The sequence below is a fragment of the Panthera uncia genome, chromosome B1 (assembly GCF_023721935.1).
Source record: "Panthera uncia isolate 11264 chromosome B1, Puncia_PCG_1.0, whole genome shotgun sequence".
Taxonomy (NCBI): domain Eukaryota; kingdom Metazoa; phylum Chordata; class Mammalia; order Carnivora; family Felidae; genus Panthera; species Panthera uncia.
In genome coordinates this window covers 2,915,434-2,933,109 of record NC_064811.1, presented here as the reverse complement: position 1 = coordinate 2,933,109, position 17,676 = coordinate 2,915,434, and the positions used below count along the sequence as shown (strand labels likewise).

Genomic DNA, 17,676 nt, shown 5'->3' with positions numbered 1-17,676 from the left:
TCCCCTGTCCTCCTCCCCGGCTGTCTCTGTCCTCTGTCCTCCTCCCTGGCTGTCTCTGTCCTCTGTCCTCCTCCCCGACTGTCTCTGTCCTCTGTCCTCCTCCCCGACTGTCTCTGTCTCCCATTCTCTGACGCACCTGCGTGTCTCTGCAGCACACACACAGAGGAAGAGAGCCCCAGAAGAGAGAATTAAAGAGGAAGGAGAGGGGGGAATTCGGTGGGAGTTGTTTCCTTTCCTTTTCTGTCTTTGTGACTTCATTTTGCTCTCCCTGCGCCCGGCCTGCACTCCCCACGCGGCCACTATGTGGCGCGCCTCCCGACCAGCCATCAGCTAAGGGGAGGGAGCCTCTCCTTTCCCTTCTCACAGCAACTTCTTCCCAGAAAATACTCTCAACATATCCCGCAATTTCTCCACTAAGAACACACTAACAAGGGGAAAACTCCCTTCCTATAATTTCCTATCATCACACACTTTTCTTAGGCGCAGACGTCAGGGGGCGGTACTGTTTGTCAGGAAGGCCGTGGACCAGTTTCCACTCCCGGCTCCGTCCGTGACCGTGACCGGCTGTGTGGCCCTGGGCAGGCCCCTCGCCCGGACCCGGCTCCTCAAGTGTGCGCTCGGAAGGCGGGGCCCCTGGGGCGGCACAGCTCTGCCCTCGGGAGGGACTCCCCGAGGTGTGCCAGGGGACGTAGTCTGGCTGCTCCTGTCCCACGCCCAGGACGATGACAAGAAAACCAGCAACCCCAGCGGGCGTCACTGAAAAAGAAAACGCTCGTGCAGCTTCAAAGGAAACGGTTACAACCAACGTTAGCTGTGCTCTGTGTGTGCGAGCACTCGTGTGTGTGCACAGAGGACGTGCCAAGAAGCACGTGGCTGCGTTCATCTACCCGCGACGAGTGGAAGGGAACTGATTTTAAAAGACTCATTTATTTCAAGTGTTTGCTGGGACCTGCTGTGTGTGGGGCCAGGGGTGAGTGCTGGCGTGTGTGGGGGGTGGGGCGGTGGCTGAAAGGGCCCTGTCCCCAAGGGGCAAGCAGACAGGCAGACGCGCCCTGGGGGGGTTCCTCCGCTGGCTGGCCAGCCCCAGGGCGTCCGGAAGCACAAGGGGGGCAAGGGAGGCTCGTCCTTGGGGGGGGGGGTCAGTCTCCCAGACCTGCCCTCTGAGTCTGAAAAGACGGCTGGGCACAGAAGGTGGGCAAGGCCAAGGACGCCCCATGGCCCTCAGCACATGCCATCGCAGATGTAGTCCCTGCCTCCGTTTCCTCACCTGTAAAACGGGGATGGCCCTACACCCCCCCCCCCCGCACTGCCCGGAGCGAATGTCCACGGTGGGCTGCTTGCTGGGGTGTCAGAGGCCCCATCCAAGACTGGGGGGCTCCCGCTGTTCCCCAGGCCCAGGTAAGCTGGCTGATGTCACCCGCAGCCCCAGCCTAGGACCCTCCTCTGTCCACCTGGCAGCATGTTTCTGGAATGAGCCCTCCCCATGTCCCTGGTGGGGGCATGGTTACTCGCCTGGGACCACTGCGTCACCAGCACGGGCCCGTAGCCATCAGGAGGTTGGCATCCTGGTCTGGTTGCCGGCTCTGTCCCTCATTTGGGACACCCAAGCACCTATGCCCACCCTGACCTGTCCCTCCGCCCCCCAGGTGGAGTCAGGGTGGTACAGACAGCTCCCTGGGCCGCGAGACTTGACCCCTGGGGACGCTGGGCAGAGAGGTCCCCTTCTGGGCATAGGCCACCGGTGTCCACATCTGTGATCGGTATCGTTCTAGCTGTCACTGTTTGTGACTAGGATTGAGGCACAGTGACAGATGGAGAGACACTGAAAGAGTGAGCATAGAAGTCAGTGTTCTCATGCTTCTGCCCAAAAGAAAAAAGAAAAAAGGAACGAGAAACAGGAAGACTTCTGGTGGGGGTCGTACCTGCTGGTGCTCCCAGCTCCGTCTCTGGTGTCCTCGTCAACCCACCCACAGGGGCTTCTGGAGCCCCTGCCCGATGCCCAGCACACGCCAGCTTGCAGGTGCGCTGGAGAACAAGGATGTGGAGATGCTGCCTTGTGGACACACAGGTGCCTAACAAAGCCCCCACGGCCACTGCAGACATGGGGGGGGGGGGGGGGGGGCCTCAGTGCAGAAGGTGGGGGTGGGGGCGGGCTGTAGGGTCACAAGGAGCCAAGACTTCAAGTGGCCAAAGGAGGCACCTGGGCAGAGTGTTGCAGGAAGAAGCAGCCACCCGGGCAAAGGCCCTGGGGCGCGATGGTGCCCGGCATGTTCTCGGGACGTGTGGAGCCCGGTGTGGCTATGGTAGGGCAGTTGGGGTTTGAGGGGTGCGACCAGGTCACGGGTGAGCAGGGCTGGAACTGGCAGACCCCCAGGGCCAATGTGTGGATAGGGTGTCGCCAGCTGGGCCCCGGATGCCGCCACAATGGAAGTCGGCCGACCACACCTTCGTTACCGTCAATGTTCGCTCATTGTGTTTTGAAGCTGTATGGTTACGCGCAGAAATAAATCTGGGTTCCTGGTGGAACGACCTTTTAATCATCGTGCATTTATCCTTAGTGACAAATTTGCCCTAAAGACTATTCTATCTGATGGCAGTATAGTTATGACAACTTTTAGGGGGGTTAGAGTTTGTGCAGTAATCATATTTCCATACCCTCGACTTCTCTATAGGCTTGTCTTTTAAAATTCTTTAATGTTATTTTTAGTTTTATTTTTGAGAGACAGAGTGAGAGCAGGGCAGGGGCAGAGAGAGAGGGAGACACAGAATATGAAACAGGCTCCAGGCTTTGAGCTGTCAGCACAGAGCCCGACATGGGGCTCGAACTCACGGACCGAGAGATCATGACCTGAGCCAAAGTCAGACACCTGACCCACTGAGCCCCCCAGGCACCCCTATATGCTTGTATTTTAATGTGTCTTTTCTACAACGTATGTGTTTGAATGTGGTCTGCCAATCTTTGTCTTTGGCTTGTTAGTCTATTTACATTTATTGTAATTATTAAATACCAGTCTATTTATATTTAATGGAATCATTAAGGTATTTAGATCTACTATCTTCGTATTTGTTTTCCGTTTGCCCCTCCCGTTTTATGTTTTTTCCTCTTCTTTATTGTGTTCCTGATTTACCAAAGTCAAGTTCAAACTGGTACGTTCACCCCTCCCCAGACAATGCTACGACATACTAGAAGACATACTAACTCGCTCATCCTTTCCCTGCTTTATGTGTTACTGTTAATATTCATTTTAATTCCACTTATAAATGGCTATTGTTTACATACTCTTTGGATCCCTTTCTGCAGCTTTTCATTCATTTCTGTATTTCTGTGCTGGCTTCTTCTGCCCGAAGACCTCTCTTCAATGTTCCTTTCCTTAAAAAAATTTTTTTAACGTTTTATTTTATTTTTTTGAGAGACAGAGAGAGACAGGGCACGAGCAGGGGTGGGGCAGAGAGAGAGGGGGACACAGAATCTGAAGCGGGCTCCAGGCTCTGAGCTGTCAGCACGGAGCCAGACTCGGGGCTCAAACCCACAAACCATGAGATGATGACCTGAGCCAAACTTGGACCGAGCCACCCAGGCGCCCCTCTACTGAACACTCTTTACGGATTCCTTTTCTGTGCTAAAATTCTCCCTCTTGTCAACGATTTTCTTGAACATATTAGTCACAGTTATGAAACCGCAAGGCGAGAGCAGCATGGTCGTTGTGGGTCTGTTTCTATTGTCCATTTCCTCCCTTGACCGTGCTTCTCATTTTGCTTGGTAAGTTCGAATTGAACGCAAGGCATTGGGAAAGACGAATTGTGGAGGTTCTGGCTGGTGCTCTCGTCCTCCAGAGAGGGTTTACTGCGTCCTCCGATGGGTGAGTAGACTGGGAGGATGTAGACGTTAACCGTCGGGGAACTGGCCGGCTCCAGGCTGGATTACGGTCTTTGCAAACCTTGCTTTTCCCTCTGGTTCACCCTCACTTCCAGACTACGTCCCACCACGGGTATCAACTGAGAACTTGAGGTGTTTTCTGGGATTCCTACTCTTTGGGGGACCTTGAGCATCAGATTTTCCCCTTTGAGGATGGTAACGCTAAAACCCTGTTCCGATTTTCCACGGCTCCCTTTTTGGGCGTTGCCTCTTGAGTGGCTTAAGGGTCTGTCAAACGCCCCCACGGGAAAACTACCGTGCGTCCTGCAGTCTGTGTCTGTCTGAGATCTTGCATCTCAAGCCCCGGTGGCTTGGGGGACACTCTGATGCCTCCAGGCATTTTAAAAATAGGTTTTTTTTCCTAGCTGCTCTCAGTTAGATGTCAGTCTACTACAAACCTCTCCGTCATAGCCGCACGCCTGGAGGATGGATTACAGGAGCGCCATCCGGAGGCAGGAAGAGCAGGGAAGGGGCTGCTGCCTGGACGGGGCAGGGCAGGTGGGGAGGAGAGGGTGAACCCAGAGCCTCTGGAGCCGGGCTGGGGCCGCAGGACTTGTCACTGATGAGATGGGGGTAGCGGGTGCCCATCGAGGGGAGGGAACAAGGGAGGCTGGCGATGCCGTCTGGGAGGCTGGGAAGCGCAGGTCTGTAGAGTTAGGGGCGAAGGAAGCGAACTGGCCTTCAGACTGGGTGAATTGGCAGGGCCAGCGGGACATCCAGATAAAGGAGCCCAGGAGATGGCTGGAGCTCCAGGACACGAAGTCCGGAGGGCGAGGGGATGGCCCCAGGTGAGCAGCAGAGAAGAGAGGGAAGGAGCCCAGAGAACCGCCCCGTGTGAGAGGTGGGCTGCGGAGGGGAGAGGGAGGGGCAGCCGGAGAGTTGGAAGGGAGGAAAGGAAGGGAGCAGAGATTCCCAAACGGAGGGAGCGTCCCCAGAGGGAAGTGCCACAGAGGGCTCTCCCGTGTCTCCCTGGTGACCCCAGTGCAGGTCAGTGGGGGACTAGGGCCAGGTTGGCAAAGTGGGCGTGTGACCGGGAGGGCGGGCTGGGGTCGGCCCCGAGCCGAGCTTGCCTGACGAAGGCCCTGCCTGTGCTGTGGGCCATTTCCCAGTGCTCTCCTGCTGGCTCGACTGGCTTGGAGGGGGCTCCGGGGCTTTGTGGACCCAGGAACCCCGTCCTGGAGGTGCAGGCGGACCCCTGCAGGCAGGACCAGCCACGGCACCCTGGAAGGGAGATGCATCCAGAGGTGGGTCAAGCCTCATCAGATTTCAAGGGCCAACTTCAAAGCGACCGCAGGGCTTGGTAGAAAGCCCAGGAATGCCAAGGGCGGGGCGGAGGCTTGGCGGGAGGATCCCCTTCTCCCCGGAGAGCCAGCGGTGACCTCTGGCTGCGAGGTGGGCGGGGCCAACGGGAAGTTCCCACACCTGTGTGGGGGAGGGGGGTCCAGGCATCTGAGGTCTGTGGGCTCCTGGCCCACCTGTCACCTGCTGCCGTGGGCCGTCAGGAGGGTGATCTGCCCTCTCTGAGCCCTGGCTGTGTTCTCCAGAGAATCAGCGGAGGGAGAGACATCGACCCAGCCTGCCAGGGGGGACGGCGGCGGGAGGCTCCGTGAGATGCCGCTGCTGAGGGCCGTGCGCACAAGTCCCGAGGAAATCAAGCACAGGGTTCCCCGGGGGAGGAGAGGAGTCCACCTGTGCAGGGGCTTTCTATCGCACACACATGCGCACAGGCTTACACGCACCCTTATGCTCTTGCACAGCACATACACACGCGTGTGCTCACAATTGTGTACGCACACCGAGACGGGCGCATGTAAGTGCACCGCGTGCTGTTGCACACACACCCACGCACCTGCATACACGCACACCCACGTGGCCCACACGGAGGGGTCGCCTGTCCTCGCAGACGCGGCAGGCTCCGTGAAACCCCAGCACGGCCGGTGCCCGCGCCCCACTCCGTCCTGTTAACAAAGACACTTTCTTTTTTTTTTTTTTTTAATTTTTTAATGTTTATTTACTTTTGAGACAGAGAGACAGACAGAGTGCAAGCAGGGGAGGGGCCGAGAGAGAGGGAGACACAGAATCGGAAGCGGGCTCCAGGCTCCAAGCCATTAGCACAGAGCCCGACGCGGGGCTCGAACTCATAAGTCGCGAGATCATGACCTGAGCCTAAGTCGGACGCTCAACCGACTGAGCCCTCCGGGCGACCCCTAACGAAGACGCTTTCTAAATGAAGGCAGGGAAACACTTTTTCTAAACAATTTACAGTCCAACTGAAAAAAAAAATCAAAGGCCAGCTAAGCAGCCGCGACCCCAGGGCAGGGGTGCAAGGGAACCTTACGTGACGTCCGTCCTCCCAGACCGGTGCCCGTCGCTCCACGGCAGGGCCACACACGCGTGTCTCAACACCTCCCTCCGAGGGGCAGGAAGCGGCCACACGCAGATGGCCAGCTGGAGAGGCGTGGGGGCAAGTGACCTCCCCGGAGTCTCCTGTCTCCTCCCTGCTTCCTCTGGGTAGGGTGGTGACTTGGACTGTCCCGTGATCTGCCTCTCCAGGGGCACAGGTCAAGCGCCTCCTCTGTCAGGAAGCCCTCTGGGACTGCTGCAGGCCGAGTCCCTCTCTGGCATCTCCGCTCGAGTGTCACGATCATTCCGCAGCCGCCTTCTCAGCGGCTGAACCGGAGCCCAGGTGTCGTCGGCGGTGCCCGGCCCGGGTGGGGGATGGTGTGGACGGGCACCCTGGCGTCTCCCGTTCACTTGCTTGTTCACGTTCCCAGGATGTGTGGCCCGCAGTGTGGGTCCGGCTTGGTGCCTGACTCCGGGCCGTGGCGTCCATCAGGACCACCGCCCTGGAGAGACACGTGGGTCCACGGACTGTGGCTCTCGCCCGGCTGGAGCTGGGGCGGGGGCCGGGGTGGGGGTGGGAGGTGTCCTCCAGCCGGGCGCTCACCTCAAAAAGAACCCCCTACCCCTTAGCTGTCACCCCCCCGCCCCCCGTCTTCCCAGCCTCCAGTCCTCGTGGCTATTGGATCCGCCCTGTCTCTGGGCTTACCCGTTCTGGGCACTGTGTGCGCACGAACCGCACAACGTGGCCTTTAGTGACTGGCTCCTTTCACTGGGCGTGATGATTTTTCTAAGTTTCGTTATTTGCTTTGATGGGGGGAGGGGCAGAGAGCGAGAGGGAGAGACCGAATCCCAAGCAGGCTCCAGCGGTCAGTGCAGAGCCAGACGCGGGGCTCGAACCCACGAATCGTGAGCCCAGATCAAGAGCCGGGCGCTTAGCCCACTGAGCCGTCAGGCGCCCCAAGCGTGAAGTGAGGTTCAAGCACGTGGCGACCAGTATCAGCACCCCATTCCTTCTCCCGGCCGGTACCATCCCGCGGTGTGGGCGGCCCCGGTGCGTTTATCCCGCGTCCCCGGCGGGCGTTTGGACTGTCGCTACATCTCGGCTCTGTGCCTTTGTCGTCCCTCGTGTGCAAGTCTGTCTGTAGACGGTGTTGCATTTCTCTTGAGTGATGACCCTGGGAGTGAATCCCCGGGTCACATGGCCACCGTGCCGTCCAGAGGGGCTCGGTGTCCAGCACAGGGTGGGCACATAGTAGGTGCTTAAGAAGCACTTGCTGACCTTCTAGAAGCTAAAACAAGACTGGGGGGGGGGGCTTCTGCTCTCACCACCTGAAAGCCTCGCCTGGAAAGAAAGGGCATCCTCTCGGGCCTAAGGAGCGTCTCCAGAGGCCGCCCTGCCTTCTGCCTTGCTTGGCACCTAAGCCTGGCACAGAGCAGGGTGAGTGCGAGAGAAGCGTGGGGGGCGGGGGAAAGAAGGCGCTAGGCGGGCACGTGTTGGTGTCCCGCGTGGATGGCGGGCGAGCCAGGGGAGGGGCTGGGGCACAGGAAGCCCCCGGCAGCGGCTGTGGGCCCCTCTGCGCTGGGCACGAGGGGATCAGTGATCCCCGGAGGCACTTGCCATGTCTGTCGGGGGTCATGCTCATTAGTCAACTGTCGCTCCCCCTGAAGCCCCCCTGGCTGCCCCCCACCTGCCCCCACAAGCACGTGGCCCTGTGTTTCCCTTGCTCTTGCCCTGCCAGCCAAAGCGGGACCCCGGACCCTGCTCGCATTTGCACAGACCGTTGATAAGCAGGGACTCAGGGTGTGAACTGGCTAGTGTCCCCGTCCCCTGCGGCCTGACCAAGCTCAGCTCCATCCACCGCAGGGCTCCTCGTGTCTTGTTCTGCAGTGGCCTCTCAAGCACATTGGTGCACGGTGGACAGCCACGTGCACACACACACACACACACAAACACGGCACATAGGGGCAGAGAGCAAGGTGTGGAACCAGCCAGCACGGAGACGGCAGGTTCATACAGGCGTGCTCCAAAACGACGAGCTGTCTCTGGACAGAGACCTGGGAGAAGCTAGGCGCTGGTCCTGGAGGCTGGCCTTAAGGGAACTGGAGGGGCGGCTGCGGCTTGGGGACGAACAGGCCTCACCCCTCCTGTTGCCCTTTGGAAGTCTGTACCGTGTGTCTGTGATCTTTGCCAAGATCAACTCTGATTTCCAGCATTGGAGATTGCCCCCTCCCCCTCCCCTCCTTGAGCCCCTTCAGGGTCTCTCTTGTCCTGAGGACAAAGCCCAGTTGCCCCCTGCATCCTAGCGGGGGCTCTGCTGGCCTTGCCCGCTCACCTGCCCCATGAGGGTCTGATTTCAGTGCCGGCTTGAGCTCGCCCCAGGGCCTTTGCACAAGCCCCGCCTGTGCTGCAGCCCGCCGTCCTTCCTCCTGCGCTGCCATCCAGGCTGGCCCAGCTGGGAGCCTGTCACAACCCCACTGGATTTAGGTCTCTGTAACCTCCCTTTTCCCAAGGATCCTCAGCTATCTTCCCTTCCTGCGGCCCCCAGCGAGGCTCCTGGGGCATGTCTCCACCCACTCCATGGTGAGGTCCCCGGGACCGCAGAGCGGTCGCTCAAACACGGTTGTCGAATGAGTCAAGCTGGAGCAAGAGGGTGGCATTCGGGGTGTGGGTGCGGGTGGCGTGGGCGTGAGGACGCGCTGCCCCGGGGGAGCGTGTGGCTCCGGGCTCGGGGCCGGAGGCGAAGGAGGCCCAGCCCCGTCTGGAGGAGGCCCCGACAAGGCCCGGACGTGGGGTCCTGGCCCTCGGGGACCAGCAGACACTTCTCGGGGCCGGGAAGGGCCAGGAAGGGTGTCCGGGCGGGGGAACCGCACGGACAAGGACCCGGAGGAAGCAGGGTGAGGGGCCCAAGGCGCGATCTTTCCCGTCGATGTCAGCTCAGTGACGTCACATGGGCCGCCTGAACCGGGCCTTGGAAGGGTCTTTCTGCCAAAGACACCGGCGGAAGCTACAGAAAAGGTTCGCTCGGTGGGGCTCGGGCCTGGGTTTGGGGAGCATCGGGAGACAGGGGGAGCGTGCGGGCGGCAGGAAGAGGCCTGAGAACCTGCCGGACGGAGGCTTTGGGCCACGCGGGGCGTGGAGGTGCGCGGGGCCCCGTGGGATTCTCAAAGACGCCCCGACCCAGGGCCGGGTCAGACCCCACCCGCGCCCCGCGGGCCAGCCCTCCGGCTCCCCTCCGCTCCCCTCACCCCGGCCAGCGCCCCCCGCGCTCTTGCCCTGGGAACCTTCCAGCTGAACTTTGCTGGGGCTGAACTCCGAGTCACTTCAAGGCAGTTTCGATTAAAACACAAGAAAGAAAAGAAAGGAAGGAAGACAAGAAGAGAGAGGGGTGGGGGCGGCCTGCGCGGGGAATTCCGCAATTACCCTTTGAAATTAGAATATTCAAACAGATGTTTCTGTTTTCATCCTGTCCTGCTCTCTTTCCAATCCAGTGAAATTAGGTCGAAAGTCATTATTCACCTAATCACGCTAATAGTTTAACATCCGATCTGCCCTCTGTCCAGACGGGGAGGGGAGTAGCCGAGGCTCCATTTTAACACTTCCTTTCCACTGATCCCTTAATTAAGTGGCATCTGTTCTAATACAAGTTAAATATTGCAGTCGACTTTATTTTCTTTCTCCTGGTCCTCCGGGTCCTGAGATGAGGGCAGATAAAGTGAAACACATTTGCTTCCCGGGAAGGAGGAAAGGACACAGAGCTGCCTTTCTGGAAACGCGGCCCATCAATCATAAACTGATTACAAATTCGTCACCTTGAATCAATTTCTGTTCACAAGTTCAAAAGGCACTATGAGCTCGGGGCTATCTGGAATATTCTACATGTGGAGAGGATTAACATTTGATCGAATTCCTCCTTCTGAGCGGGAGACCGGTTTGGCCGAGCTTGGGGTGGGGGAGGCGAGTTCGAGACACGTGGGCTTTCACCTCCAAGAGCGGGCGCCCCTGCGTTCCCAGGGCCCCCTCCGCCGCGGGGAGTCTGGCTGCTGCGGGGAGGGGTCCCGGGCACCTCGATGTCCAACCCGATCTTGCCCGAGGCAGGCAAATCGCACCGTGGCATCATCTCTCATAGGCGGAATTTTCCTTAAGGTAACTGTCCTGAGGTTAGCAGCACTGTGAGAGAGACAGAGAGAGAGAACCGCTCACCAGATGGGAAGTGAAGGACGGGCTCGTCCCAAAGTCCCCAAGATGCCCTCGGACTTCCGCCCCCATTCCAGAACCTCAAGAAGGGGGACTTCTGTCCCCGTGTCCTGAGGTTTGGTGAAAGAAAAACCTTAGCTTATCAACAAGCCAGGCCTCTGAACGGCCTTGTCCGAACTCAGAGAGATGAGGTGGGGGTGTCGGGGGGGGGGGGGGGGAGGGGAGGCAGAAAATCCCACTTCAGAGGGCTCCCGCTGGACTCCAGGTCAGACACGGTTTTGAAGAATGTCACCATTTTACCCCTGGAAAAGGGAGAGGAGGGGAGAGGGTGGAGTGGGGTTGGGGTGGGGGGGAGAAGGAAGGAAAGAGGGAGGGAGAGGGAGAGAGAGAGGGAGGAAGGAAGGGAGGGAGGGAGGGAGGGAGGAAGGAAAAAGGGAGGGAGGGAAGAAGGAAGGAAGGGAAGGAGGGAGGGAGGGAGGAGGGGCGAGGAAAGGAGAAAGGAGGGAGGGAGGGAAATACCGGGGCTTGTGGCCATCAGGGCCCCTGTACCCCTGCTCCGCCCTCCAGGTGGGGTCCTGGGCACATGACAGCCCCCAGCACCTGTGCCTCTCCGTCCAGTCCTTCTGGACGCGGGGGCCCTGCACCCGGACAGCCCCGTGGGCACGCGGGGTCCGGGGGAGGGAAAGAGGGGGCGTCCGGGCCACCCTGGCGTCAGAATGGGGGGCGGGGCGGTTGGGGCACGAATCCAGCCCCCGCTCCCTGCACGTGCTGCCCCGGCAGCCTCCCTCATGCGCTCAGCTCGTCCAGACGCCGGAACCCTCCAGCACCATTGGCGGGAACGCAAACTGGTGCGCGGCCTTCCTCTGAAACATTAAAAATAGAATCGCCACGTGACCCGGCAGTTCCACATCTGGGTGTGTTCCCGAACTAATTGAGAGCAGGGGCTCGAAGACAGGCTCGCCCGCCCCGGTTCGCAGCAGCCGAGTCGTGGGGGGCAGCCCGGGGGGCCTGTGGGGGGGGGGGGGGGGGCACCACCGCGCGGCCCGTCCGGACGAGGGGGCGGCATTCAGCCTCCGAGGAAAATTCTATCTCTTGCGGCACCGTGGAGGGTCTGGGGGACCCTCGGCCGAGTGACACAGGCCAGTCACAGAAGGACGAGCGCTCGCAGGACAGACGGGCGACCGAGGGGGCGCCGCGGGCGGCTCGCGGGACGGGCGCTGCCTCCGCTGGGTAAAGCGCTCCAGGACCGGCCGTGCCACCGTGCGCCCGTGACACCCACTCGATAAGAGATCGTGTTTGTCGGGTCTGGTGTTAAGTGTGCTCATTTTGTTCATTTTCACCCCCTAGTGGCCTCTTCTGGGTGAAAGTTCTGGGGAGAAATCTTCCCGGGCCGGAAGTCTGAAACCCACGTGCGGTCCGTCGTGAACGTCACCACGCGGGGCTCCGCTCAGGGGCACCAGCGTCCCCCGGGCCTGCGCCGGGAGACCCTGCTCTGGCCCCAGGCCCTCCTGTCCCAGATGAGAAAAGCGAGGCCCCAGGAGGGAAGGAGGGTCTCCAAGGTCACCCAAGGTTCTTCCCTGATGGCACGAAGGGGCCCCTGGACCCCTCCTGCCTGCTTGCCTGTTGCTGCTGAATTTACATCCGGGACCCTGCCTTCCGCACCCCTGAAGTCCACTCCCGGAATACGGAATGTTCCAGGCCACCGTGGGTGCCAGAGACGGAGGTGGCCACCGTCCCCGGTTAGCTCTGAGTGGAACGACCTCCCGGGACCTAGAAGCTGGTGTTGTGGCTGCAGCTGGGGTCGGGAGAGAGAGGGACCACGGACGGGGAGTCCCCGGGGAGACAGCTGGGAGGGCAGGAAGGAGGCCTTGCGTCCCTTGGGGGACGCGGGCCCAGTGCTGCCCGGCTCCTCACTCCACACGGCTCGTCCTCGGCTCGCACAGGCGCTCCGGGAAGGTCTACCGGGCGAGCAGTCCCGACGGCCCTGGGAGTTTGTGGGTGCGTGGCAGGGGTGGCCTCGTGCCTGTAGGACACCTCCAGGGGTGGGGGACAGGAAATGCAGCGTGGATGGTCCAGGCAGAAGCCGGGCAGAGGGGAGCACGGGATCTTCGAGGAGCTGAGAGAAGTTTCATCGGGTGGTGGTGGACGCTCTGGAATCACGGGAGCTGTGCCTCCAGGGGGCCAGCACTTAGCAGGTGCTCCCGGAGCATCATCCCCTTCTTCCAAGAACAAGCAAGAACAGTGGGGACTGGAGCACAGATGTGGCCGCCTGGGGCAGCAGCCAGTAGGCGGCAGGCAGGTGTGGGGGGAGGTGAGATCGAGGGAGGGCGGTGTGTCCTGAGAGGCGGGAGCTCCTTTGAGCTGGGAGGAAGCCAGGGGTCTTCCTGGAAGAAGGGGCGTTTGGAGCTGTACCTTGAGGAAAGCTCAGGCCCTGTGGACAGAGCGGCCACCGTTCCTCTTGGCAGGTGTAAGTGATGCGCTGCTCAGGGGGTCAGCGGGTTCTCGGTGGCAGAATGAACTGACCCCGGACCGAGGTTCTTGTCCTGGACCTGAGCAGACGTCAGAGCCGCCCCGGGGGTCTGGCAACCAGGGCAGGGGGGGAGACGACTGGGCACCCGCTGGACGGGAGAATGCCCACCGCCTGCCTGAGCAGAGAGCTCCCCCTTCCTCTGGGGGCTGGAGCCCCGGAACCCGTCGGGGAGGCGGTCTGCTGGCCATGAGGGCACAGGGACAGACAGACTCTGGCAAGACAGGCCTCAGGTACCAGCCAGCAGCCCCGGGAACCCAGCCCCAGAGCCCCGGGTGAGGCTGGGTGCCCTGAATCACCCCCACTAGCCTGGGGGTGCACGGAGGAGCGGTCAGAAAGCTCACGCCTCCCCATCTGTCTTTTTCTGCCTCAGCCCTGGATCTACTTTGGGTTTAATTGTTCTGTTTTCCCCACAGATTGTCATTTCTTTACAGAATGACGATGACAAAACATCCCAGACACTGTCTCTGGAGGCAGCCAGACTAGGACATTGGCTCCTTCAGTTTCCAGCTGGGGCTTTAGGTGTGGTTGTTGTGTGGCCTCAGTCTCCCCATCTGTATAGTGGGTTGTCCCGAGACTTATACGAAGGTCGGTTCAGATGCCAGCTTGGCCCGTCTCGGGGGATGTCCAGTGCCAACTGGGGACGCACGGGGCCCGGATCTGTCTGTGGGAGCTTCCCAGCTGAGCCAGGGTTGGTTCTGGCACAGGAGGGGATCCTCTGGCCTCCGTCCCTCCCTCTAGCCCTGGAGGTGTGAGCTCAGATTGGGAGTCCACGCGTGCAGCCCCTGCACAGACCCCTGCCGGCATGGGTCCCCCGGGCACCGTGCTGATGCAGGGGCATCAGGAGTGCCAGGGAGAGCCGGCCTGGGGCTCAGGACCCGTCCCTCTGTGCCCTGGGAGAGAGCTGGGAGCGGAGGGGTGGGTCTCTCCCCCGGCTCACCCAGCCCGTGCCTCCTCACCCCCCCCCCCCCCGCCCCGGCTTTCACAGGCCCGCCAGCCATCAGGGCAGGAGGGGACCCCGTGGGATGCTCAGTCCAAATGACCTACTGCAGGGCACGTCCTGCCTGAGTGTCTCCAGCGACGGGCACTCCTCACTTTCCGAGGGTCCCCCTCCCCGGACGGCTGTTCGTTAAAGTGCCCTCCTCCCCGTGCTCCCCCAGCTTGGGCCCCGCAGGCGTCCTCAGCCCTAATCCCCGACCCCCTGGGCCCCCACCCCAGCCTCCACTCCAGTCCTCCCGTAACCCGGGGCTGCCGACTCCTTTAGACTCAGCAGACACAGAAGATTCTAGTGACTTCTGAAGCCGCATGGGGCAGCTTTCCGCCAAATTTGCTTTTGGAAAGAGCTCTGGGCTTGGGGTCAGGCGACCCCTGTCCCTGTCCGGCCCTCCACCGAGGACTCCTGTGCCCTGGGGCGAGCACTTAACCCCTGGCCTGTGATGCTGTGGCTCAGAGGGTCTGAGCCACCCGCTTGGCACACGGCGCGAGGAGCAGACCCCGGTGAGCGTGTCCTAAGGGGCGAAACAGCTATCACCCGCTGTTTCCACCTCGGCCCAGGGCCCGGGCCTGGAAGAGGAAGGACACTGATGGTGTCCCACTGATGGAGCCCACCCAGGCCCCTTCCGGGGGCCATAAGCAAGGGGCTGGCATACTTTACACCTTCCAGCCATCCTCACAGTTACCCCCTTTTAGAAGTGAGAAAAGATCCACAAAGCTAAGACCTCAGCCCTGGCACCTGCGAATGTGACCTTACCTGGAAATGTGTCTTTGCAGAAGTAATTGAGTTAAAGTGGGGTCACCCTGGAGCAGGTGGACCCTGCGTGTGACAGGTGTCCTTACGAGGAGAGAGAGGTTTGGACCGGATACGCTCAGGGGGGAGGGCGCGTCACAGTGGAGGCGGGTGCAGGCGAGCCCAGGAATGCTGGGGCAGGGCCTGGGGGCAGGGAACTTCCTCTGAGAGGCTGAGGCCTCAGCACCTCCGCCAGGCCAGCACTGGCGTCTCCCTCCAGCCCCGGGCCCGTCTCTTCCACGAGTGAGGCTGTTCGGCCCCAGCAGAGGCATCCTGGGCAAACGCCAAGGGCTGGGAGAAAAGCAAGGAAAGATTCTATCCAGTCTCAGAGGGTCACGGCCCTGCCGACACCTTGGTTTCAGACTCTGGTCCCCAGACTGTGAGAGAGCACATTTTTGCCCCAGGACACTCCCACAGTCCAGTTTCAAATCCAAGCTCTGCCCTGAAGGCCGCTGTGTGACCTCGGGCAACTTGCTTAGCCTCTCTGAGCTTCAGTCTCCTGGTCAGAAAAAAAGAGAAGGACGGTTTCCCTCACAGCAGGCCCTGGTGGCGGGAACAAGAAGGGAAGAGGGTGGGACCTCTCCCCACGGCAGGGGGGGAGGGGCGGAGGAGGGGGGCCAGCCTCAGGTCCAGGTCCTGCCGGTGGGGGGCCCCCGGAGGGAAATGGGGTGTGAAGAGGCGTGTCTGCCTCCCTTTGATGTGCACAACTGCAGCCCAGGAGGAGCAGAGAGGGCACTCAGGCACTCGGAGCGGGTACAGGGCAGCGGAGTTCTGAGAAAGGCTGGCCCCGCAATTAGCCGTGGATCGAGTTTCTGCTCAAGGTCTGCAGCCGCACGGAGTTGAAAGCCAGGAGCGGGGCCTCCGGTCCTCGGCCGGCACGTCCCCCCGGCTTCTCCTGCCCAGCCCTCTGCTTGGGACTCTGCTCAGTAAACATTAATTTACCCCCGATTACTGATGACAGGTCGGGGACGGCCTTACCGCCATCGGGGTGAGGGCCTGGGGACAGAGCTGTGTCCTTCAAAGCACCAAAGGCAGGGGCCTCGTGGTGCCTGCAGCCAGAGGGGCCCGAGGCCCGGCCACACGGGGGTCCGCCTCTTCTGGGGGGGGGGGCAGGCAAGCGGTCTTGCCAAGTGCTGAGGGGGGCCTGGTGCCAGGAGGGGCTCAGTGCCAAGCCCCCCGCCCCATTGGCCTGTTCCCCACCGGCTACTAAGAGATGGAACCCAGCCATGCAAGGAAATTGCTGGAGCCACACTGGCCACCAAGGGGAGGGGGCTGACGTCAAAGCAAAGAGGAGGCGTGGGAAGCCACCGCACGGAGTCGGAGCCGGAGCCGGAGTCGCGGGAAGAGTCACCAGAGGGGCCGGGGCAGGACTGGGGCCACCATGGCGGGAGGGTGGCAGGCCTCTTGTCCCATGAGCCTCTGCTTCCGGGGGCCGCTCCGTGGGGAGAACAAGGCCTCCGCTGCTGGGTGGTCTCTAGGATTCGATGAGACCCCAGCGCAAGGGTCCGCTGGGTCTGTGGCCCTGGACAGAAGCAGCCGGGGGGACTCACCCTGGCTGGGGCCCGGGGGACGGCCGTGGGGAGGGACACAGGAATGAAGAGATGTCCTGGCGGGCGGAGGGGCCTGGCCGGCCGGCCCCCGGTTCCCGCGAAGGGCTGTCTCAGCCCTCAGAATTCACCCCTGCTGTGGACTGGGCTGCTCTGCAGGGAGGAGTGCTGTCCTGAGGCTGAGCCCGCCCCTCCCCGCCCACTCCCTGCCGATGCCTGGGCCGCCGGGATTGGGGTTGTGTAGAGACCCCGCTTCACACACACCCCGGCCCTGGGGGCGGGCATTGTCTCTGTCACCCTGACTCCGCCGTCTCCGGGCACGCTCCGTGCCCGGCGTGATCCGGCACTTTCCGTGTCTCAGGAAGTGGCACGGCCAGGGTTGGGTCCCAGGCTGGGTGTGGCGTCTGAAGACAGGACTCGGCTTTCCCGGGCGGAAGCCAGGCCCTCAGCCTCCAAGGAGGTGAAGGAGGCGGGTGGGGACGTTCTCAGGGCGGCTTCGAGAGTCGGGGACCGTGATGCAGTGATGTTCGCGCGGAACCTGAGACTGTGACCTCGTTTGGAAGTGAGGTCTTGCGGGTGTGGTGAAGGCAAGGACGGGTTAGAGTGGACCCTGGGCCGAGTGACTGGGGTCCTTACAAGACACACGGAAGATGCCACGTGGGGTGGAGGCCAGACCGGCGGGCTGCGGCCACGAGCCCGGGAGCGCGTCGACCCCCAGCAGCTGGAAGGGGCAGGAAGGACCCTCCCCTGGGGCCTCTGGGGGGGGGGGGGGGTGGCCCTGCTGACACTTTGATTTTCACTCTGGCGTCCGGAACTGTGGGAGATGCCATGTCTGAGGTTTGAAGCCCCCTCTGGTTATCAGTCGTGTTAGCCCAAGGACCGCGGAAGCCTTCACAAGAGTGACCAACGTGACCCTCCCCTCCGCCCCTTGAGACACACTTTTGTCGTCACTGTTTCTGTTTTACAGAAGAGGAAACCGAGGCACGGGCCGGGGTGGGGGGCCCGGGCGGGGGGGCGGGCGCTGGCCGAGGCCCGCACAGCATCCCGTGGGGCGTAGACCCGGGGTCCCCGCTTTCCCAATTCTCCTCTCGGCCGGGAGGCTCCATTTGCTTGTTACTGTGTGGCACAGATCGGTGCCAGTTAGAGTTTAATACCAATTGATGAATGAGCCGGCATTCGCGGAGCCCCTCCTGTGCGGGGCGCTGGGCATGGCCATGAGTCACACAGCCCCTGCCCTGGGGCAGTCCCCGCTAAGCTGGGGAGAGAGCTCACGATCGGTTGGAGCCTTTGGTCATGAGACGATACCTAGCGAGACAAAGGGACGTGATGCCGAGCTCTGGGGTCGCCCCCAGGTTGGGGTCT

The 17,676-nt window shown here is 61.5% G+C and overlaps 1 long non-coding RNA gene across 1 annotated transcript; it reads right to left on the bottom strand.

The window, feature by feature from the left end:
• Positions 1-9,900: 9,900 nt before the first annotated feature.
• Positions 9,901-11,147, bottom strand: LOC125922584 (uncharacterized). The gene is made up of 2 exons (XR_007457700.1): positions 11,004-11,147; positions 9,901-10,427 (listed from the first exon to the last, which is right to left on the bottom strand). It is a non-coding gene; the product is annotated as an uncharacterized LOC125922584 (long non-coding RNA).
• Positions 11,148-17,676: the final 6,529 nt, after the last annotated feature.